Source organism: Galeopterus variegatus, unplaced genomic scaffold (assembly GCF_000696425.1).
Source record: "Galeopterus variegatus unplaced genomic scaffold, G_variegatus-3.0.2 Scaffold1259, whole genome shotgun sequence".
NCBI classification, from domain to species: Eukaryota; Metazoa; Chordata; class Mammalia; order Dermoptera; family Cynocephalidae; genus Galeopterus; species Galeopterus variegatus.
The window spans coordinates 112664-137652 of NW_007727370.1; the positions used below are offsets into that span (position 1 = coordinate 112664).

Genomic DNA, 24989 nt, shown 5'->3' on the forward strand with positions numbered 1-24989 from the left:
ATGTTGTCTTGGGTGAGTTTTCAACTTCTTGGTGTCTCAGTTTCTTAGTCTGTAAAGTGGGGATGCTGTTAGTTCACTCTTATCAGTTATTTTGAGGATTAAATGAGTTAATGCATTTTAAATGCTTAGGGAATTGTCTGCCCTGGTAAGCAGTATGGAAGTTTTAGCTATTAGTACCATGTCTACAATTAAGGACAAGAGTTACAAACTTAAATATCTATAGGAATCTGGCTGAAAAGTTATTTGAGGGAAGTGAGGTGGATGAAAGTCTGCTGTGTGGGTGGAACGAACGGTGGCTCACCGCTGGCCGCAAGCTTGCAGCGTTCAGGACAGTGAAGGAGGCGGAGGCACGTCCTGCTGGTGGGGCAGCCAGCTACTTAGCTGATTGGTGTGCCCTGGGAATTTGGGCCTATTGTTAATGATCTTGCCATATTTTTCAAGAAAATGTGAAAGTCAAACATGAAATTCTTTAGTTTTTAAATATTTGCAGCTAATTAAGTTTTTAAAACCTGAGAGACAAAAATATATGATCCCAACCGCTCATATTTGTAGGTTGCTTTTAGCCCAGGACCTTCAGTTTGTGACCTCTATTAGAGAAATGGTATAAACGCTGAGAAATATATGTAAAGCCTATAAAAATTGGTCCTCTACTCCTTTTAAGCTAAGAATCCTTGACACAGGATTACTTTTTATGTAAGCCGTATCATGAAGGACCATGACTGACCTCATTAACAATTCTGAAAAAGAAAAAGCCAATTACACTTTGAAAGCTAAGGCACATGGGGGCTGGCTGAGTTCCTTCCTTATGGCAAAATCAACAGTCTCTGATAAACCACACTTACATATATGTTTATTGTCACCATAACAATGTAAATAATATATTTAGCACTGTGGGGGCTGGCTGAGTTCCTTCCTTATGGCAAAATCAACAGTCTCTGATAAACCACACTTACAGATATGTTTATTGTCACCATAACAATGTAAATAACATATTTAGCACTGCAGATGGCCAAAGTGCTTATAAACGCTAATTAGTAGTATTGTTATAATTTCCTTGATCTTTATCCTCTATATATGGTTTTAAAATTTTAAACCAAATACAGGAAATATTTTCCTCAACTATAGATAAGAAAACTTCACTATTTTTAAAGATGGTTGATGAGGGTTTTAAGTTTAGAAAAATATAAAACTGTCTTCCTAAGTTTTAATTTGATTTCATGTATGAAAATATCATTGTATATTCAAAACTGATATCATTTACCAAATAGCCTTCCACCCTTTAGAAAATCTCACTCTTCACACTGTATTTTAGTAAATCAAATCTTTCAGAATTAGAATTTGCAAACAAAATTTTCTAGTAATGAACATAATTTCTTTAGGAGCCTGTTTAATTATCAGAAGCAGCAGTACTTGGATAGCTTTGGTTGATTCCATTTTTCTCCCAGGGTCATTAGCTGGTACTTTCCAAATCTTAGTTACTGGTTAAGAAATGTGATGTCCTCAGAATTCCCAGGAGTGGGGAGATGGAAACTCACATGGGCTCAGCGACTGCAAATTGAACCTACTCATCAAACCATCTTGATTACATTAGAAAAATGTGTAAGCTTAGGGGTGTTTTAATGATTGAGGATTTCCCCACAAGTCTTAAATACAAAAGTACATATAGTGTGAAATTCTAAACATTTAATTTTAAAGGCATTTTCTTTATGTAGGAAGTTTGCTTTGCCCTCCAAATACTACAAATTCGAGGGAAAAGGTGGGGGCAGGGAATGGGGAAATGACTTGAGTCCAGTTGTGAAAAAATGAGTCTGGCTTATAAACATTTCGTCTTGTTCAAGAAGAAAATAGGATTCCTTTATCTCTTTCCAATTTCCATTGCAGCTAATTTTTTTCTTTTAATTTAACCCTCAGAGGTTACTTTGACCTTGGAAACAGAATTTTTCATAACTTTTGTAACTGACATAACTTGTTGGCCTTGAACGATCACTTAACATTAGTGAACGGGCCTGAGCTCCTGGACCTCCCCCCAGACTTGGCATTGTTGAGGTGAAGCGCAATGGGGACCCAGCTGAACTGTGTCAGAATTCAGGCCTACCCCGTGGTGACCAGTTGGGGAGAGAAGTAGAACTGAATGCTGGGCTGCATGTACTACTTACATGCCTCCTCGCTGAGTCAGGGTACACTACTTCAGCAAACCCCACTCTCCGGGGCTTGACAACGTGCAGCCTCCCTGCCCTCAGCACTCAGGTCAGATGGTTCTGTGGAAAGGGGCTGGAAGAGGCCGTTCTGGAAGGAAGGCCAGGTGAGTGCTGATGGGGCCCAAGCAAGAGAGAGGATGTAGGCACTGTGAGGAGAGGGCAGGTGGAGGGGGTGGAGGGTGAAGGCCGGCAGCTTATCGTACCACTGGCTAGGGTGTGACCCACCCTTGAGATTTGGGAGTCATCCCTCAACAAATAATTGTACAGAAGAGTTGATTTAGGAGGCCACTGATGGCAGGATCTGTGTTGGTGGCCTCACGATTTCCCACAGCAGCCTGCAGGTGGTGGAACAGAACTATGTTTCCTACGTTAAACTCTGCATTTCAGCCCCCACTGTTGATACTGCTCATGAGGTGATGGGAAGCTCCGTGCAGTAACAGCTGTTGGGAGAGTAGCAAAGCTGCAGTCCCTGTTTCAGCTAGAGAGCTAGCACGCATGTGAAAAGTGGAATAATAGCACAAGGCTGGTGCAAGAAGGACCAAATCAGATTTTGCATTTATGGAGGAAGAAGGGATGGTGAATGTCTGGTTTGCCAACTACATGGGTAATGTAGAGAGTGAAACTAAGTGACTAAAGAGGGGAGATTTTTGAAAAACAGAATTTGTTGAGTTTTACCTAGGCATCCTGGTGGAGAGGGTATGGGGTCAGAAATATGGTAAGCTTAGGAGGGAGATAGAGGCGAGGGTTGCAGTTCAGAGAGTAGTCTGGGGTAAGAGTGTGCATTAATTAAGTCAAAGGGAAGAAATGAGGTTTCCCAGGGGGCAGTTGTAGTATGAGAGAAGGCTACATAGGCCAGAATTCTTGAAAGCCCCACAGTCAAGGAAACAAAAACGAGAACAAAAGCCAGGACTGTCACCTGTGGTTGTGCAGGCCATGCACCTGACAACTCCAACTGTGCTGGGCGTGGTGCCCCTGCAGCTATGCAACACGGTGACTGCAGGGAAAGAGAGAGAAGACAGAGGAACACAGCAGTGGAGAAGCAGGAGCACCGGAAGAGTAGCCTCTGTATTTCAAGAGAAAGGAGGGTGGTCAGATCTGGCAGAAATTGAGGTAGCAGAGTGTGAAGTTCGCTTCCAAGAAGTTGGAGGAAATGAAGAGAGTTAAAGGAATGTTGTTGTTTTTGTTTGTTTGTTTATAGAACGGGAGTGTTTCATGTGTGGTAGGCAAAGGGAAAGAAAGTAGCGTAGGAAGACGGAGGACATGAGAGAAGAGACGTGGATAGGTTTTTTCTTGGACCTCGCAGTTCCACAGAGAGGTGCTAGCCAAGATATGAGTCTAAGCATGTAACTGAGAGCCGATGTCTGGATGGATCAGGCTGCAGACCTCCTTATCTGGGCAGCAGCAGATCCCGAGGCATCTGGAGGCCCTCACTGCAGCGTCAGATGTCCCAGCCCAGGCACAGGAGTCTGATATCAACATGTCTGGCTCCAAGGGACAGAGAAACATGCTGAGAATAACAATGGATGTTCAGCCACTGTTGTTTTTGTAAATTTATTCCTTTGGTTTAATGGCGTATTTCACAAATGTTTATGAAGTTTTGTTTTATTCAATGAAGTGTTAATTTATATAAGGTGATTCAGGTTTGAGTTATTTAAATGTTTATCAAAAAAAAAAAAAAGTACCAATATACCTTAAACATCCTGGTGTGTTCTTTATGTGATCGGCGTGTCTCCTTCTGCTCTGAAGTTCAGTCAGTTCCTTGTCAGGGCACGTGGAAGAGATGCGTCCTGCAATCCTCCTTGCTGTTGCACAAAATACACCATGTCTGACCGAAGTTCAAATATCAAGACCCTTTCCAAATGCAAAGTGAAAGCATTTAAGCGTTCTGTCTTTCAGGCCACAGAGTAGCCACAACAAATGACACAGCAGTTTTATTGTCAAACTCTAGGCTATGCAGTGAAAAACTCAGTTATGTTTAAAACCTGTCTTGTTCTACTCCTTTTTCTGATTAGTGTGGGTAACTTTGTTGGTCTTCTTCAGTGATTCTTCATCTGAGTAGTAAAAACACAACAAAAGAAACTATGCAATTCTGACTGTTTTATGCCTGGATTTTAAAACGAAAAGCAAAACAAAATTTGAACATGATTCCAACCAAAGATACTTAAAAAAAAAAATTCCTAAGTCTACTGTCTTCATTTTTTTTCTTAAACTAACAAAACCAAAAGTCCTTATTTAACCTCTAGTGCTGCAGAGTGCTAATGCTTAGATATAATATGATAGGCATCCGTAATATTTTGTGCAAATGATTTTTGAGTGAGGATGTGGACCTTAAGATTCATCTACTCATGTCACCTGGAGTGTGAGCCTCATGAGCCATTAGAAGAGGCAGCTGCCTACATGCAAGGCTTGAAGAGTTCCTGGAGGTCCCCCAAAGATAGATTGCCCAACAACTATTTGCCATCATCTGCCCTTGAGTTAGATCTGCTAAGACTCCTATGAAAGATATTTATTTTATCTTGCAGGAATGTTGTACCCTTATCAATTAACTAAGATGACCAAATCAGCTTATTAGTACCTACCAGTCCAGCCACTGATACAATTAAAACGTAAGTAGATTTGTGTTTTATGCAGGCGCAGCAGAAAGTCTAGAGATGCAGGAATCCCAGGGCTTTGAACATACAGCTCTTCCTGCTGGCATACATCCATGCCTGTCTTCCCACACTTGGCCTGTGCCTGCTTGTGCTGGGGAAGTCAGCTCAGAGCTCACCTCTAGGAAGCCTTTCTGGCCTCCCTCTCACTCTCAGTTTGCATGAAATGCCTTTGTTGTCTGAATCAGGGGACATGCCACATGGAACGAGGCAGATGGAGTCCCTTCTGGGAAGAGGTTTAACTGCTCTGTGTTTAACGGGGTTTGCCTAGACGGAAATGATTTTAACTGTGACCCCTTACCCAGTGCCACACCTGTGTGGATGACATCATAGAAAGAGCATGTGGCATGGGCCTGCAGGCTTTAGAGGAAAATAGATCCCAAAGACAAAAATCTCTGGGGAAAATGATGTAAGGGAGGAAAAAGAATTAGAGGCCAAAAATTCTGACAAGTAGCCATGAAGTATTTGAATGCTGATGTGATGTTTAATCCCGTAATGCTGTGAGGGATTGGGGGCATGGGTGGGGAGAAGTTACGAAGATCTCTGTTTCTCTAATTGATGCCCTTGGTTTAGATCAGGTGTAGGTGCACAGTAAAATGGTTTGCTTTACATCTCTGGATCAGAATGCCTCTCAACCGGAGCCCTTCCCTCTCTGACTCACTCTACGCTATCTACCTAGACAGAGGTAGATTTTGCCATGTTCTATATTTTGGCCACCTTAAAGACAAGCACAGTTGAAAATCTGTTGCATTGTTGAGAATTTACTTGTTAAAATGTTCCAAGTTATCTCAAAGCAGCCACCAAGTAGGGATTTTAACTCAGTTCCCGTGGTAATTCTTAACAGCTCTCACAGCACCATCCCAAGAAAACAGTGCGGTCAATTATTATACTTTTAAATTTCCCAGTATTAGTTATAGTAATCGTTATTTACTTACTCCTCATTTTTGTTCAGGAACAATTTCAAGTAGCTGATTGCTATTCTTAATTCAGAGAGAAGGTAAAAGTCAGTGTTTCCCGTCTACTTTTTCTAAATCATTTACTTTCCCCTTTTGTTCTTGTTTTATTTCTGATCATGTTTTTTCTTTTAATATTACTCTCTTTAAACTTTCTGAATGCAAAAGAAGAGAAAATGAAATTCTGTAAAGAGAAAGGAATCTTTTTTTCCCTTCTATGTGTGACAGCAGCAGATTGACAATCTATTGCTGAATCCTGATCGCTTGGACATCTAGTATCCAGTTGTCAGAGAGTGGAGCCTATGCAAAGAAATCTGATATCTAAGAATAGCCCTTATAATTATTAAACACTGAAGGATTTTATATCCACTGTAGAATTTCTACTTGCCATTATCTGGTAAAGTTGGAAGAGGTTAGCACTAACCTGCACTGTATAGAGAAAGCAGAAAACTAAGTCTATGAAAGGGAATCTACATGAACACTTTTAGAGTTGCCCTGCATGGCAGGGGTGGATAAATCATGCAAAACTTCTTGTATACTGGGCCGGCCCGGTGGCGCACTGCTTTAGTGCGCCGCTTGGGAAGCGCGGCGGCGCTCCCTCCAAGGGTTCGGATCCCACATACAGACCGGTTCCCGCTCACTGGCTGAGCGAGGCACGGGAGCAACGCCGAGGGTTGCGATCCCGTTGCTGGTCCTAGTCCGGTACGGGGGCGACACTGAGGGTTGCTATCCGTTGCCGGACACAGAAAAAGACAAAAAAGAAAAAAACAAACAAACAAACAAAAAAAACTTCTTGTATACCTATCTATATTTGTCTTCTTCCAAGATTTGACCAACGAGACCCGGCCAGGGCCGTAGGAAGTCACCTAGCTGAAGTTGTCACAGCTATATTGGTTGCCCCAGTCCCTGGGCTTTCTCTCACCAGTACAGACTGGCTTTTTGTTTTATGACCTGCAAGCTCTGAACAGTTGTTTGGAAAGGGTGCCATCGTGAATGATTGCACGTCATGTCTGTGTAGTTTGGATGGCACTTGCCCCACTAGTCCTAGCCAATTTGGACCACACTGTTGTTAATATGATCCTAGTCAAACTTAGAATAAATCCCATTGAAAGCATATGACTGTGTGATTTATCAGTGTTTCTCTTTGTGAGGAAGACTCTAAGCAAGTTTAGCCTAAAATGTACTTCAGGCTCAGGGATCTAGTTGGGAGGTAGTAGAGTCCAGTAGTTAGGACCCAGACCCCAGAACCAGACTTCCTGCTCTTAAATTCTCCTTTCACAGTTTATTAGCCATGTGTCCTTTGGCAAGTAACTTCAGTCCTTTGGCATCAGTGTCCTCATCTGAAAAATAGTGCTAACCATGTGCTAGGAACTATTTAAATGTTAGGTGCTGTTAGTACTAATATTACTATACCCAGTAAAGCTCAGAGGTGGACATGGTCAATTCTAAAATGTTCTGTCTCTCTTTTTAAAAAATAAGGCAGGGCCGGCCCAGTGGCGCACTGCTGCTGTGCGCGCTTGGGAGCGTGGCGGCGCTCCTGCCGAGGGTTCGGATCCCACATGCAGACCGGCCGCTCGCTGGCTGAGCGAGCTGCGGGCGCAACACCGAGGGTTGCGATCCCGTTGCCGGTCCTGGCCCGGTGCAGGTGCAACACTGAGGGTTGCGATCCGTTGCCGGTCACGAAAAAAGACAAAAAGGAAAAAAATAAAAATAAGGCAGGGTACAAATACATGTAATTTACAAAGGTTACAAAAATGGTCAATTAGTGTCTCTTGAAGCTAAAAAGTTACTTTTATTGAGAAAGCACTAGAAACACCCACCTTTAGCATGACTTTACTAAGATTGTAAGTGCGGAAAATGGTGATTTAATGTTCAGAAATGTTTTTTGTGGTTTTTTTTTCCTCGAATCAAAATTTTTAAAGGGCGTGAGAGATACGTGAACTCAAATCATTAGCCTGAAGAGTAGGTTTAGTAGACGGCAGTCTTCTGATAAAATTCTTAGGTTTGTTTTTTCCAGTGTAGAGGCACGCTCATTTTGATATAACGTTCATCCTGCTCAGATCTTGCACTGGTCCCAAAAGCCACCACTATATGAGGATACTTCAAAAAGTTCCTGGAAATATTCCTATTATCTTTGTATTCTATTTTTCCACAATTTTTTTTGAAGTACCCTCATATTTTAGCAAGTGGCTTTGTGTAATAGAAAGGGGGAAATTCTTCCGAGTCCCTGCTGATTATAATACAGGAACAATTCTTAGTTCTCCTAGCCATGAATGTCATTGTTTTGAACAAAGTTTCATAAGAGTTAAAACCATAGCTTGTAAAATTGTAACTTTTTTTCAGTTTCTGGTTTGTATTTATCAGGATTTTGAGATTTATGCTGTAGGAAAATGCTCCGCCTGGTCTTTCCCTTGGGAGATATATGTGGAGAGGAAGGAGAATCTTCACGCTTTTTACTTTTGTTCTTTTTGTTTTTGTGCACACACAGCTGTAGGAGCCTGGAGCTTTAGAGTTTTTAAAAATAAAAGAAGATCCCTGGGGAGGTACAGTGCAATGGTCTAGAAAGGATCAGGAAATCCTGGAGATCTAGAAAGTACCCAGAAGCAATGGGGAGAGGCAAACGGGGAAAGGAAACCAGTTTTGAGCTGAAATCTCTTGGGTGTAGAAGAGGAGAGAAGCCAGGTAGTGCCTGGACAGAGACGGCCGGAGAGCAGCAGACCCGCAGGACACCGAGCCTCCTGCAGCGGGGCTGTTTAATACAGCTGAGCAGCCAGTCCTCGAGGTCCCAGGTTTGAGGAAAGAGTATACAAATCTGTTTTTAAAGGTCAGGTCGTGCTGCTGCACGCGTCAATGGCCCGCTTTACTTGCTTTTTGACAACTTTATTCAACATTCGTATTGACTTATTTTTTCCCCCCAGACATTATTAGCTCCACGAAAGAAAGGATCATTCTTTGTTAACACTGTGTCCCGAGCCCATAATATAGTGTCTGGAATATAGGAGGCACTCAATAAGCACTTGTCAGCTGAGGGAACTCAGACATTACCGTTAACGAGGTGACAATAGCTTCCCTGTGGCAAGTGTTTTCTGTGGACCTTGGCTTGACAGAGTGTGGGAAGCGTCAGTTCTCGCAGCCCCGCAGGAGGCAGGCTTGCTCTTCGTCCTCTCATTTTTGGGGTTCGGCTCTGCCTCCGCTGCTTGCTGGGGCCGGGACAGGCAAGGCCTGCTCGGTGCAGCCTCCATTCTCGCAGCAGGGACAGGCGACGAGACGGCTTTCCATGGGGCTCTAGGCGCCGAGAGCCCGGGTCTGGGGTGCGAGGGTTCGCTCGTTTGCAGAGAGTGTCCCCAGAGGCCCATGGAGGCAGGGGACAGGCTTTCCAAGGTTTGGGCTGAGCGCGGGCACGCAGGGACCCAAGGCGGGGACAAGAAGCATGACACTTTTAAGGATAAAAGGGTCGGAAGCAGAAGAGGAGAGAGGGTGGGCAGGAACCCACCTACCGGCCGGTGCGGTGGAGGTGGCTGTGTTCAACGTACCAAGGGAGAGACCCAGCAGGCCTTTGGCGACGGCGTGGCCGCAGATCCCGCTGTCAGGGGCAGGGGGCGCGGGCGGGCTCCGGGGCGGCTCTGGCACGTGGCAGTGAGCAGAGCCCGGCTGTCCCCGGCCCGCGCCTGCTCACACGGCCGCTTTCCTGGCGCCCGCCCGGGCACCTGTCCCTGCCGCGCCACCTCGCCTGCTTCCCTGCAGTCGTCCCTGGGGGCCTCCCTCTCCCCTGGCGTCCCCACCCTGCCTGCCCCCTTCCCTCTCGTTTCCAAGCCCTTGTCGTGCCCCTGCGTGCTGCACCCTGGCGCCCGGGGCAGGGTCTGGCGGAGGGCGGACCCTCCCCGCCTGCTGGACGGCTGTGGAGAGCAATCCTGGAACCCGCTGGCTTCATGGAAAGATGACCGTGCCCCGCAGTCGCTCCTGGGCGTGAGAAGAGGAAACGGGAAAGGTCGGAACTCAGGGCATAGGCTTGGAAGGAAAAGGCCTCGTCCTCTGTAACAAGTGGTAGAAACTTCCACCAAAGTAGTGGAAAACGAGGTAAGAATCTAAAGGCAAATTTTAAGAGTACTTTAATGTTTCTTTGAACATTCTTTGGGATCTAAGGCCAGCTTTATCTCACAGATCACTTAGCAGTTGACAAACACCGGACTTGCTGTTTGAATGCAGGTGTGAAAAAAAAAGAATCTTCTTTCTCTTGCACCTAGAAGGTTGTCTACACATGATATTTCCTTTCGTTTTTCTTTCAAAATGGGTTTGTGCAAAAAAATCTATTAATAAAAATTAACATGAAATAAAATTGAACTTGAGTTGTTTTCATGCCTACATCTAATTAAACTATTTTGTTTTCTTTTCCCATACAGTTGTACTGTGCTTTTTCCTTTTAAAAAATATTATGTTTAATTATCCCTGACTTGTCTCACAGATGTCCATACATGAGAGACATTCTTTTTTTTTTTCCTTTTTGTCTTTTTTCGATGAGAGACATTCTTGAAAAGCCAAGCATCTAGTTTGAATTGTTCATTATGAGTCTTGCTGCATTTTAGATTGATGTATAAACTTGCCATAATTGAAAAATAGTGAAAAATATCTACTAGAAAAACATTTTGCAAATATATTTAGAGCAATAATAGTAAGGGATACAATAATTTATTTTTCAAAAATGAAAGAATCTAAGGTTAAGTAAACACAAGTTCCCTTTAATTTCCTAATATTTGTTCTTTCTTCTAAGTGCTAAACTCCTTTATTTGTGTGCCTTTTCTCCTAAAAGATACTGGGTGGATTTATCTTGTAAAGATAAGCTTTTTGCCTTTCAAGTCTGGTATGTGTTTTGTGGAAAAATCAGGCCAGGTGGAAGCAGACCGAGTGCAAAATAAAAGATAACGCTCCTATTTTCTTTTGTGTTATTTTGATGTGGCATTTTAAATTGTACAGGCATGACATCATGGAAGGCCATGAGTCAGAATACCTGTTTTCTTCTGGCACTAAGAAGGTATGATCTTGGGCGATCATTCAAGCCCCAAGCCTCTGGACGCTCCTTTCTTCTCAATCATCTATAAAGTGAAGACTGTGCCCAGTGGTCCCTGCCACTGCCCAGTGCAGACCGTTGCTTGTCCCTGAAGGCTTGCACCATGCCCTTCTCACCTTCTTCATGATCTGTGCTCATTGCACTTAACCCTTCTTCTTCCTGGAGAAGACAAAAACTGAACTTTATCTCTCTAGCAGGGCATCCTGAGGAGGACAGGTCTTTTGTAGAGATATTAACATGTATATCAATCAAGGATAAATCTCCAATTTTGAATATACTGAAGCATTACCATATGAGTGACATAAAAACAAAGCCAAAAAAAAAAAATATGTATAAACAGGGTACAATGAAGAGGAAAAACCACAGGCTAATCTTTACAAGGACATAAAAACAAAGCCAAAAAAAAATATGTATAAACAGGGTACAATGAAGAGGAAAAACCACAGGCTAATCTTTACAACATTGTCCAGTGACTAGTGAGAACCTGGAATTTGTCTCAGAACAGGGAAGGTAGGAAGGCATTAAGTGTGGCTACCCCAGAAAGGATGGGCAGGTAGCACCATGTCCAAAGAAATGGGGTATAAAAAGGAAAGGAAAAAGGAAACGCACTAGCAGTGTGCATCCCCAGGGAGGAAGCAGGGGTGTGAACGCTGGATCCACAGGGCAGAGAATATTGAAGTCCCTTTGGCCTCAGCCCTGGTGGAGGAGTTGGTGCCCTGGAAGGAGTTAGTGCAGCACTGAAGCAAGGGCATGAGACCTGAAGCCTTGGGAGCCAGAGCCTGGGACACTCTTAGCTGAGATCAGCAATGTGAGAATGCGATTGTCCTTTCCAGAAAACCTAAACTGAGGCCAACAGCCCATTCCAGCTCTGGGCCCACCAGCTGTGGGGCTATAAGCCCTCAGCTTCACAGAGGGTACTGAGCAGCGGTGAGGAGCAGCAGCAGGAAGGGACCCAGGAGACTGCTGGGAACAGCTGTCGGACTAACCCCTCCTGGGGCAGGATTTTTGACATTGCAGGGGAAGAGAGGAAGCCCCAAGAGGGGGATACCAGACTGCCTGCTATGAAGACATCTGAGGTCTAAGTCTGTGAAGCAGCTCGTACCAGTTACACCCAAAGGACTTGAAGTGCAAATACATCTTATGACATTTCTACTTCTGTTTTCTATTTCACGTCCAAAGGGGAATGATCACTGTCTCTTCCACTCCCAAAGCTGTTCCACTAACGACTGAGTGGTGGCCCCCACATCCCCCATCCCCTCCCCAATAAAGGAGTTTCCTTTGGAGAATTCACCCTTGCCCCTATTCTTATCTGCACATTCTGGTTGAGAATAATCTCATCTCTAGCTCCAAAGAAGCAGTATTTCTTGCTCCTCAAAATTATTGATGTTCTTCAGGGGTGGCTGGTTAGCTCAGTTGGTTAGAGGACTGTGTTAGAACACCAAGGTCAAGAGTTTGGATCCTTATAGCAGCCAGCTGACAAAAAAAAAAAAAAAAAAAAAAAAAAAAAAAAATTTAACTTATATACACTTATTACCAATAGTTATTGTATTAATCAGAATAGCACTAATATTCCATTTTGTTCCTTTGAATTATGCTTTAAATGTGTATGTCCTCAAGCATAATCTAGTGAACCATGCTAGTTATTTCATTCAAGTCCTTTGGCCGGTACAAACAACCAGCATTATATTGTTTGTAATAAAGCCAAAACAGTAGATTCTGAAGTTAGAGTGAGGACAAGTTTTAGAGAGTATGAAGTACAATGATGAAGAACATGCTACAAACAGCTTGTCCCATCTAAAATATTTAATTCTACTAACGATCTTGATGGTCAGCCTGGTATTTTCACTGGAGACCATTGGCCTAAAAGAAGTGCATGACCGCTGATGTTTGAAATGTATCTTGGTTGTTCATTTATAGTTTTATGAACCACTGAATTCTGGGGCATTTAAATTATTTCAATAAGTAAAAGATATATATGAAGATATTTTAATTCTAAGAGTTGTTTTTCCCACTAAAAAGGGGTCAAATGAATCATTTTTTAAATTATTTTAGGTACAAAAATATTATATTTTTCTACGTGTCATTCTATGATATGAAATTTACAGCAGCATTGTAAAGGTCAGCAATGCAGAATGATGGTTTCTAATTGCAGAAAAAAAATTCTGTGTCTTCTAATAAGTGCACCTCTGATGAATAGGCATACTATTTATTGTGTGTTCAGGCATTCCTTTATCTTTTGTTTCTAGAAGCAAATTGTGTTTGTTTCCATGTAATATTGATGCAAGTAGGAGTGACACTCATGGAAAAAGAGATGGAGGATGCTAAGACTGTGTAATAAGAAGAGTACATCAACCAGGCTGTCCCACTGCCATATCTTCCATTTAATGTTTCTGAACTGCCTAAAAGCCCTAAGGTCACTTTGCTACTCATAATTATTTTGCATTGTCCTTATAACAAATGTGACAGAAGCATACACAGTTCAGGAGTGAGATTCTAGTATGAGTGTATTATGCTGATCGGGTTAAGAATTCATAAAAACAATAAAAAGCATAATTTGTTGAAGAGAAATAATTAGATTTTGACTGTCAGTATATGCAATTTGGTTCCTTGGTAGTTTTACATGAGTCTTTCACACATTAACTAATATGAAAGTGATGCCTCATTGAAATGTCTTCTCAAGAGCTGACAGAGAAAGTAAAATTACTTATCAACTATGCCCACTCATTGCTAGAAAAAGTTTATTGCCTTTTAAAGTTTTTGGTCTCATAAGACTTTACAATTTGCTAAACTAAGAGTATGTTGAGCAGAGATTTTTGAGTAGTTATATTATGCCATTATCTATTCTATCAACAAATACCTGCTCATTTACATTTTTTAAAAAATTTATTTTTGTTGAGCAAGGGAAAATAGTCACAGTCTAGTTATCTTCCAGAAGAGATGGACAATCATTACTTTGGAATTTCAAGAAGAGAACCTCCAAATCTATCAAAAGAATATAATTTAACCACTATTGACTTAAATGTTTCAATTCCATTTGACCAATTTTTTTCCAATAAGACCACTTCTGAACCATACTAAATATATCAGCAGTTGTTTTGTGGTAATGCTATAGTGGGTGCCCAGGCTTGCAGCTAATTAAGCCCCATTAGTTCAAAATTCGTGTTCCCTGTAGAATTTCTTCCTGCTGCATGGAGATCACCTTTCCCCCCAAATTCAGATGTGTATCATATTTCAATAGTGGCTTTCCATTAGGTTGTCCTCTGTTTATCCCATATTGAAGATAGTACAGTGCTATTTCTACATGGTTCAATTATTATAATGCATGGGTGGGCCGAGCCCGTGGCGGACTCGGGAGAGTGCAGCGCTGGGAGCACAGTGGCGCTGCCCCCACAGGTTTGGATCCTATATAGGGATGGCCGGTGTGCTCACTGGCTGAGCGCGGTGCAGACGACACCAAGCCAAGGGTTGCGATCCCCTTACCGGTGACAAAAAAATAAGTAATAATAATGCATGGGTGGGAAAAAATGGAAATTCAGAGCATCCTGTGTTAACTTTTTGGCCTCTAACTACATACCGCTGGGTTGAACTCTGCAAAGTTTTAAAGGAATGAGAATGCTCCAGATGGGCAAGCAAAAGCATCTAGCTGGGGATAAATTATGCAATTTCTGCTCTACATTTCTTCCCTGAGGACAACTATTCTGAACCACTTCACTCTCTGTTAGTAAAGGCATTAAGCGTTATTGGAATCAGCAACACGAAGAATTTTTCTGCAATGTCCGGCAGTCACTGTTTCAGGCTGTGTGTGCATCCTGGTGAACATACGAAAACACTTCACCTTATGAGGCTGGGGCTGTGCACAGCTACGTGATACCAGCCAGTTGGGGCACCAATTGCTTATGGCTGAAGAATCCATCTTTTGGCAAAAATAAACGGGAATCAAATGGTCTCCAACTAAAACTACACCAATTTAAATCTTTTCTTGACACTTTTTACCCAAGAGGAAGCTATACCCATAATTATGCAATACTGAAATTTTGAACTCAAATTTTATAACACCACATACATGCTTGGATATTAATACCTATTGCCCGAAGCATCGGCCACTGCAGATCCAAGAATGCTGCACCCTTTTCATAAGCCAATGTGCTTTATTAATACTAAAATCTCAGATTGTCTTGCTTGGTAAATTGAGTACAGAGGAAATGTTCAGTAGGAAAATTGTCTGATATATTCAGGATGTTCATAAAACACTAAATGAATGTTCTGCCTATAAGGAAAATTTTATGGGGTAAGGTTATTTTAACTCCAGAAGGTTGTTGTTGGGTAACCAGGGCTATAATAATATGTAGTATGTCTTGAAGATGTTGGCTAGAAGCTATGCCTCATAAGCTGAAATTCTAGATAGGTTACTCAGCATAATTCAATAAATATGAGAGGAGGTGGTGAAGTATCCATCAGTATTCTTGTGTGGGACAATTTATTCAACAAATATTTGACCAGTGTCTACTATGAGCCCTGCACTGTTTAAGAATGAGGGAGAAGATCATGAATATGTTCTGTAAGGAGCTGCTGGGCTGTGGAGAATGAGACTACCCAAGGGCGTGGGAGACCTGTGGTAGAAGGACCTGCTGGGAGAAGCTCCTTATCCTTCTGTGTCCCAGTGGCTTGGACAATTCCAGCTGATTGTGACTTTGCAGTCCAATGCCATTTTACTTGGCAACTATGCTGGCCACAAATACACTCATTCTTTAACACATTCAGACAATATGGTTGCAAATAGTGAATCAATGCCATGTGCACGTATGTACCCCAGGCACTTACACAAGTCCTACAAAGTAAGACTCATAAGAGTCTTATTCCCTTTCCCCCTATCCTAAAACATTCACCACAAAAAGAAACACCCTTTTGATTTATGGAGGTCTTCTTTCCACACTGTACACATATAATATAAATATTTTATTTAACCTATGTGCTATAGACTGAATGTTTGTGTCCCTCCTCCCAAATTCATGTGTTGAAATCCTACCCCTGAGGTGATGTTGGGAGATAATTAGGTCATGAGGGTGGAGCCCCATGAATGGGATTAGTGCCCTTATGAAAGAGACCCCAGAGAGCCCCCGGACCGTTCCATTATGTGAAGACACAGTGAGAAGAAATTGTTTATAAGCTTCCCATTTTATGGTAGTTTGCTATAGCATACCAAACTGACTAATACACTATCCACACATGAATTTCAAAGGTTTGTCAATTCAGGATAGACAGGCACACATACATTCTCCTGAAACAGTGCTTCTTGACCCAAGGTCCTTGGAATCAGAAATTTACACATGCATTCTTGAGTGTCTGAGAATTTTTGTTGAGAGAATATATATTATATTCATTTTGATGGTGTTTTGAACCATCTGCATTAGTGTTCCTCAAGCTTTATTCTGCTTGCAAATCATTAGAGGATCATGTTATAAAGCATGTTCTGAATCAGGAGGTCTTAGGAAGGCCAGAAAGTTTGCATTTCTAACAATCTCTGTGTACTCACAACAGTTCAAGTCTGGTGACAATACTTTGAAAGGGAAGGATCGAGATGCCACCTTACACTCTACAACTGCCAAGTGATGTCACATGTTCTGAATCAGGAGGTCTTAGGAAGGCCAGAAAGTTTGCATTTCTAACAATCTCTGTGTACTCACAACAGTTCAAGTCTGGTGACTATACTTTGAAAGGGAAGGATCGAGATGCCACCTTACACTCTACAACTGCCAAGTGATGTCACCACCTTTCTTGTGTTTGTGTGTGACCACATTTGATCCAAGGGGCACTGCTATAATTGTCACAGCTGAACAAAGAAGACAGCTAACTATTATTTGGCAGCCTTCTGGTTGCCAGTGACAAGCACCCTTGTCAAAGCAGAATACACAAGCTGGAATTCCTTGGCGCACATGTCTGGGGAACCAGGACTGGGAGCCCTGTGCCAGCAGCACACTTTGTGTTTGCTCATCCATCCTTTCTGCTGCCTTGGCCCCACTTCTCTAGGCACGTGGCTTTCTCCAGGTAATGGGCAGGTCTACACTGCTGGCCCCGGATTCGCTCCCCCACCCCCTCCACTTCCCTACTCTGCTCGGCCATCTCCATCGGACCTGTTTTGATTCCTTTCCTCATTCCTACTGTCAGCAGTCCCCCTACATCTGGGATTTTGTGATAAGTGTTTGGTTAGATGCAGTTCCCTCGCAGACACCCTGGAAACTCACACAGGTGTCCGTATGGACTTCCATTTCCCTGTCAGATTGTGACATGTTGTGGCCTTCCCTTGCTCATAGCCATGGCCTGGAGGACACTTAGAAATTGGTTTATGATGCACTTGGGGGGAAGGGCACATTTTAATGATATAGAGTTTATGTGCTGATGAGAAACTATAAACTCGTAAACATACAATGCTAATATTTACCCATTGCCCGACAACACTGTCATCTTTTAACTTTACTCCCCACTTTTATTAACAGTTATGTATTTTAAAATTTGTCTTTATTTTCAATTATAAGTGGATACAGTCTTTTAGGATCTATCAGACCCAGGTCTAGGTGATATCCCTGGAATGGAAATAGAATACAGATCCAATAAAAACTAGTCGGCAACATGAAGGGTCTTCCGAGATGTCAGTTTTTGCACACTTCAAAAATCTCAAAATTTTAAAAAGCAACATTTAGTGTGTTCTTTAGAAAGTAAAAGAGCATACTTTTGGAAAAGAAGAATACTTGCAAGAACTGAGTCATAAATAAAATATAGCTTCTGGCAGCAAAGGGAATGCCAAAAAGAAGACATAAGAGTTATTTTAAGAATTGTCATTATTTTTCATTTTAAAGTGAAAGTGTGGGAGGCTGCGAAGCAGAAAGAACAAGCTGGGTTGTGAAGTTTAGCAGATGTTGGCTCTGCCACTTCCCAGCCCTGTCATGTAGGGCAACCTGCTCAATTTCTTGGAGCCTGTTTTCTCCTCTGTAATAATAATATTTAACTTGAAAAGTTCTGGGTATGAAACAAATAATGAGCATAAAGTCCCTAGAGAGTGTCCTAGTAAAGTACTCAATTAGTAAATTGTTGTGATTTAAAAAAATGTGTACAAAAGAGTGATAAGATTTGGGATATTCGATTGACAGTGTGATGCGATTATTCCACGAGAGCAAATATTAGCACTGAGGACACAGCAGACACGAAAGAGCAGCCTTGCAGCCGCCCTTAGAAGTCCCCACAGCCTGAGCCTCACAGCAGTGAAAAACTCACATGAAGGAACACAAGCCAGACTGTTCCGCTTGTTTGTTACCTTCCTGCTGAGCGTTCACTCCGGGCCTCAGGCTCCTGAATGTGTGCGAGTATCCACAGCCCTCGTTCCTGGCTCAGCTCACTCCTGTTCCTTCTGCATTTCCCCAGAACACTGCCAGGAAATGGCAATGCATCCGAGCTAACTTTGTGAAGCCTGTGTGTTTGGTACCGACTAAATTTGTGGTAAAAATGTCAGTCAACTGAGACTTGAGAACTGAACATAATGATGAAAATAAATTTGAGCACTTCTTTCTGTTAATGGTTGATAATATTTTATCTGGCATACCGCACTCTGTGGCAGCCGAGGATTTGTTTTCTCCTTTTGATTATTTTTGCACAGCTTACGTTTACTGAGAATTATTGCATTTCAAGTGCCACCCCGAGCACTTGACATGTTTTAGCACTTTTAATGCTCCCCACAATCTTGTAAGGGAGGTCATAATGTTATTCCTACTCTAGGGATGTGGAAACAGGCTCAGAGAGGTTAGGACTTCCTTACAGTCACCCTACTGGGTAAATGCTGGAAAATAAGAACTTGTTTTCTTGCCTTGAGAGGAAGCATTGATATTTAACAGAGGTTTTAGAGACTATCATCCCATGTGTATGAAATGGGCACGTGGCTATAGGACATCACATAGTTTATTTTATATATTTACTTTGGTTTTACTTTAATGTGAAAATATAGAAGGTCTGAATCAGGACCTGTGTAAACCTGTAGTGCAATATGCTTACATTGCTAGCTTTAAGGTGTAGTAGGATGGCTCTATGTTGTGGACTATCTCTGTCTGGATTTGTTACTGGGCTAATAATATTAAAGCCAAAACAAGACAAAAGGGGGGGGGTGTTAAAGAAAAAATTATTCTGATACTTATTAAAATGGCAAAGGAGGCTTTATTCAAGACTATTGCAATAGGTATCAAGACCATGGCAACAGGGGAAAGAGATTTGGCTCAACTTTGAGTACAGCAAGGCAGCTGTGGAGGTATAGCCAGTGAGCAGAATGAGGGGGTCAGTGGCAGCAAAACTGCTAAGGGCAGCAAGGGAGAGGAGACTCTGGTTAAACTGACTTGACAGGATCCTTGCTGAAAGCAGGCAGGGGGATCGGATACCAAGGGCAGGGGAATTCTCATCACACTGACTTAGCAAGATCCTTGCCACAACTGGACTAGGCAGGCCGAAGACAAGACCCAAGGATGGGGCCTCACTGAGAAGAGGGCTCAGAGGAGCCTGACTGACGTCTGGACAAGGAGAGACTTTGTCAGGGTGACACTGATGAACCTTGTAAAGAGTCAGAGAAATGTGCTGCACACAGACTTGAAACAGGACTTATCCATTTGAATGGCAATGAACGGAGCAGTAGGTTAAGGTGGTTTTGGTATTTTTCTTGGTTGATTAATTTCATGATAAAGTTAATGAATATTAAAACAACTGATTTTCTACCTATTGTCCACATAATTCCTTCTCTACTGAGGTACACAATTTTATTAGCTTTGTTTTTACTTTAAAACTGCTGAGTCTTATTAATTTAATAATCAGATCAGCCTGTAAATTTGCACTGATGGCTTTTGTGGATGGATAGATACTAATTAGTAATAAGCTACCTAAGTATATAACTATTGTGTAAACACGTTCAGTGTAATTAATGAGAGACCAAAACTTATCAGAGCTATATTGTTTTTATGTACATATTTAATTTTGGAAGAAATTAATCACTCTGAAACCTATTGCTTGGGTGAATTCTATGCAAAGTAAATTTTTACTATGACTTAAAAATACATAGTGTATCTTATTCTCAGGGGTAAAAATGTATTATGATATTAAATGCATTTTTCTTGACATTTTATGTAAACTTTATAAAACAATATAGGAGAGCTAGTCTCAAACATTTTCTACTTCACATTGTAGGTTTTTTCTGCTTTATTTTCCTTTATTTTTTCCAATATTATATAAGACAAAATGATTAAAACACATACTGGTGTTGTGTTTTTTTTTATTTTATGAATATTTTTAAATTTTGTTTTAGGCCACAAAACATCTTGATACATTTAAAAAGACTAAGATCATATAAAATATGTTTTCTGACTACAGTAACAGAAGGAAATTTAGAAAATTCACAAATGTGTGGAAATTAAACAACATTCTCCTAAATAAACAATGGGTAAAAAGAAAGTACTTTGAGATAAAAACCAAAGTGCAATGTTATCAAAATGTATAGGATGCAGGGCTCATGCAGTGCTTAGAGGAAAGTTTATACTTGTAAACACATATATTAAAAAAAGAAAAATCTCAGATCATTAATGTAAACTTCTACCTTAAGGAAATAGAAAAAGAAGAGCAAACTAAACCGAAAGCAAATATAAGTAGGAAATAACAAAAATTACAACAGAAGTACTTGAAATAGGGAATTAAAAAACAAAAGAGAAAATCAACAAAACCAAAAATTGATTCTTTAAAAAGATCAACAAGATTTGCAAACCTGTCTCTAGACTAAACAAGAAAAAAAGAGAGAAGACAGAAATTACTAAAATCTAAAATAAAGCAGGGGCATGGTAGAGAAGTTGCTTCTTCTATTACTCTGGAGTGGGCTTTGAGGAGAGAAATGTCCTCTTGTTTTCCTGGTCTCTGCTGGTGGGCCACTCACATAGAAGTAGTGTTTTCGGGGTGCTCCCTGCCTGCTTCTAGGTGGGGGCTAATGCACTCGGCTCCTGCCCAGGACCGTAGGCATCCTCTGTTTCTTGCCTGCTTCCAGGCAGGGGATGCTGCCCTTGGCTGCTGCCCAGGACCCCGGCTGTGCAGTTTCTTGCCTGCTTCTGGGCGGTCACACTAAATAACCAGGTTCCATTCTTTTGCACCCACTCTATTCACAGACTTTTAATTTACCTTTTTAAAACCTCTTTTGCGAACTTACATAGCCAGAGGTTTATGTGTTTCTTTAAATGTCTAATCAATCTGAAGTTGTTAATATTTTAATCTTCCCACCCTAGGTAATTTAGAAAAAGTAACACCAAGGATACTTCTCTGGAAAGCAATAAAGACTAGCCTTAAAAATGATGGTTAATAAAACGTATTTATTAACTAGTGACTACCACTGGATGTTATGCTCCTTTTAATCAGATGAGGTTCAATGTCATTGCTAAATGGAAAGACCAGTCCTGATATTCCTCTGAAACAGGGTAACAGAAGTAGACCACAAACCACAGCTTGAAAATTCACTTCAAGTTCTGAACATTATGAACTGAAAGAAGCCTGTTGTTTCAATTACCATTAAACAATTAAAATTGCAGAGTACTTGAATGATTTCCTATAAATTATGCTTTAACAGATTAAGGAAGACATTCATTTCAAACTGCTGTATTGAAATTACATTGACAATTAGTATTTGATGCTCATTTAAAATTCTCTTCTTCGTAGTGACTATCTTTTAATTCTATCAGTTTACTTGTCCCTAAGACTTTTGGGAATACTAATCCCATTAGCAATGCTAATTTTTAAGTGAGTAATTCCATGAAAGAAGAAAAGGCTACACACCACTTTTTTATGCACTGCACGTAAAGATTCAGTTCAGTGGAACAATCTCGAATAACTAGTCATGACAATGGATTGCTGCTGAAATGTCTTAAATTAATGGAAGGACTTTTAAATGTGAAAGTTTCAAAGTACAGTTTCTTAGTAGAATGTTGAACCTCATCAATGGTCAATAAAATAACTAATCTTATAAGACTTTAGCAAAGTAATCTGGTGACATCTGACTTCTAAAGAGGAGTCCAATATGAAAATCAGGCTGCTTGTGTTTCCTGTTTCCTGTGCTGGAAACTTCTCAACAACTCTGGAAGGCAGCTGTGGAAGGGCTTGGGCTGCTCCCCTGCCTTTTCGGGGTCTAGCTACTGTGCACTCCCCTACAACATCTGTCCCCTGCACCCTGGTAGCACTATGCACGGAGACTGTTTTCCAGGTCTTGGCTGGGTTCTCTTTTCCCAGGGGGTTCCCAAATGCCTGTGTCTGTGTCCTTGTGACCAATGGGGTAAAACAAATGAAGAGGCGGGGTGATATGCTTCCTACTGCAAGCTCTAGAGCCCGTGGTGAGGCCTGAGTCCCAGCTCTGTGCCCTACTGGCCCTGACCTGAATTTAAAAAAAAAAATTTAGGGGCCGGCCCGGTGGCGCACTGCTACAGTGCGCCTCTTGGGAGTGTGGCGACGCTCCCGCCGAGGGTTCGGATCCCACATACAGACCGGTTCCCGCTCACTGGCTGAGCGAGGTGCGGGAGCAACACCGAGGGTTGCGATCCCGTTGCCGGTCCCGGTCCGGTACGGGCGTGACACTGACGGTTGCGATCCATTGCCAGACACGGAAAAAGACAAAAAGGAAAAAAAAAATTTAAAAAAGGAACAAAAGTACTTACCTCATTGTTTATTGTGAGGATTAACTAAGAGAATATATGTAAAGTGCTTAGCACAGTGTCTGACACGTAGCAGTCAAATGTTAGCTATTGCTTTTGTTTTCAAATGCGTGACTGCCTATTTCAACAGCCAATCTTATTACCTTGCTATTTCTGATATTCTTTATTCCAAGCGATTTAGCCCATTCTTCTGATATTCCAGGCTACATCATATCTTTAGAATGCTAGGGCATCACTGTGTTGTTGTAAGGGTCACAGTGGATATACCTAATTTATCTACAGCCATAGCAGGCACATTAGTGTGCGATAAATGCAGTGTCCTTGTCTGCCATCGCTGTTAACAGGGTTGGTGTCCTCTCAGTCTTCCACAGTGGAACTGTCCCAGTCCTCTTGGTTCTGTGGTGACTCTAACCTCATTAGCTCGGCCCCTCCACATTGCATGACAGAGCCTGGCCTTCTGTCATAGTCCGCAGTCTTTGGCTTCCTCCTGCACAGAGTTACTAGATGGCCCCAGCCTGTAGGTAAGGTGAGGCCAGCCCCAGACTGCACTGCTCAGCCTCCCCTGCTCTGAGCTGATCCCTCCCAGGGAGTCTGGAGTGCTCAACGCTGGCCTCGGCACTGTGGCTCCTGCCGTTGTCTCCTCTGCCCAGCTTTTCCACACCAGTGCAGCAGCCCTGCCCTGGCCCCCGGGCCCTGTCCTAACTGTGGGCTCTGTCCCAACTGGCCAAGGCCATCTTTACTCCAGGCTCTCCCACTCACTCTCCAAGTCGCTACCAGAATTTTCTCCCTAAAAAGCAAAGCTGATCCTGAAAAACCCAGGAGCTTCTGTGACTCCATGTAATTTCCCCAGAGAGTGCAGGTACCAGCTCCTTACCAGCAAGACCAGGATATAGGGCCGGTGCGAGGAGGTGGGGCCGGCCTGCCTGCCAGTGTCCTGTGACCCCTCTCCTGCTCACCTCCTAGCTAACCCCTCCCCACCCCTCCCCTCCATCAGCTTCTCCACTCTCCGGTGAGCATCACTGGCTTGCTCTGGGCCTGGTGCGTGCATTGCTCTCTCAAGCTCTCTCTCTCTGTCTCTTTGTCTCTGTCTCTCTGCTGTCTCTGTCTCTCTGTCTCTGTCTCTGTCCCCTCTGTGCTCTAGAATTGCCCTCAAGCACATGATGTACCAGCAGCATCTTCTTCCCTTAACTGTCCCCAAGTATAACTCAGGGGTCTTTCAATACCTGTCCGAGGGACAGCTCCTGACACCTGGTGTTCTTAGGGCACTTTGCATATGTCCCCAGTGCAGGCCTTTTAAGGATTACAGTAGATAAAGAAAATTGTGTCACTATTCATCACTTATATGTTTATTTTCCTCTTAGATTACAAGCTCCTGGTGCAATTAGGAAAGTGTATTCTTTATAACTATCCTGATTCAAAGACTGTAAATGAATGAATTAATGTAGTCTTTGTTTTCTGAAATTTGACCTATTAAACTGCTGTGGTAGGCTTTGTTTGTTTTGAAAGTTTCCCATAAAGTTCTCTGTGGTATGGAGATTTATCAGGAGCACAGTGTTTCTTATGTCCCTTGATGGAGTTGGCTAGACATATTTTTATTTTAGGCATATTTTGGCTTCTAGAGAGAGACTGATAGCCACATGCTATTCAATGTGTGTCATCGTTTTCAGTGTCCAAGAGTCTGCTGCTGCTGCCACTGCCAGCCATGTGTCTGCAATGGCTGGCGGGAACGGCACTTTCCCTTCGTGGGAAGCTGTGGTGTGCAGTAGTGGTCACGGTCAGAAACACTTTCATATCTTGTAGCTGAAGAGCCCCTGCTCCCTGCAGGCTGTCTGCCAATGTGTCTCTCTCTGCCATTGACAGCCAGCGTGACACAGCCCACCACCCCCAGGCATCCGGAAGTATTTCATCCGCCCCACTTTAATTTTTAAATTTTATTTATTTATTTTTATTGAAATATATTGGTTATACATATTTATGGGGTACAGAGTTACATTTCAATACCTGTATATAATGTGTGATGATCAAATCAGGGTAATTAGCATATTCCTCACTGGAAAACTTAATCATTTCTTTGTGATGAGGACATTTGATCTCCTCTCTTCTAGCCATTTGGTGACATGCAGTAAGTTATTGTTAATTGTAGGTTTTTCCTGTCTAGTTGTAATTTTGTGTCCATTAACCAACCCCTGCTTATGCCTTCTCCCATTTCCCACCTCTAGTAACCACAGTTCTACTCTCTTCTTCTACAAGTTCAACTTATTATTTATTTATTTCATTTATATGAGTGAGGACATGCAGTATTTCTTTCTGTGCCTGGCTTATTTCACTTAACATAATTTTCTCCAAACTCATCCACTTAGATTGGTTCCATATCCTTGCTTATTGTGAATAGAGCGGCCATAAACATAGCAGTGCAGGTG

At 42.2% G+C, this 24989-nt stretch overlaps 1 pseudogene; it reads right to left on the reverse strand.

Annotated features, from left to right (window-relative positions):
* Positions 1-4190: 4190 nt before the first annotated feature.
* LOC103593023 overlaps positions 4191-24989 on the reverse strand; it is a 28235-nt pseudogene continuing 7436 nt past the window's right edge.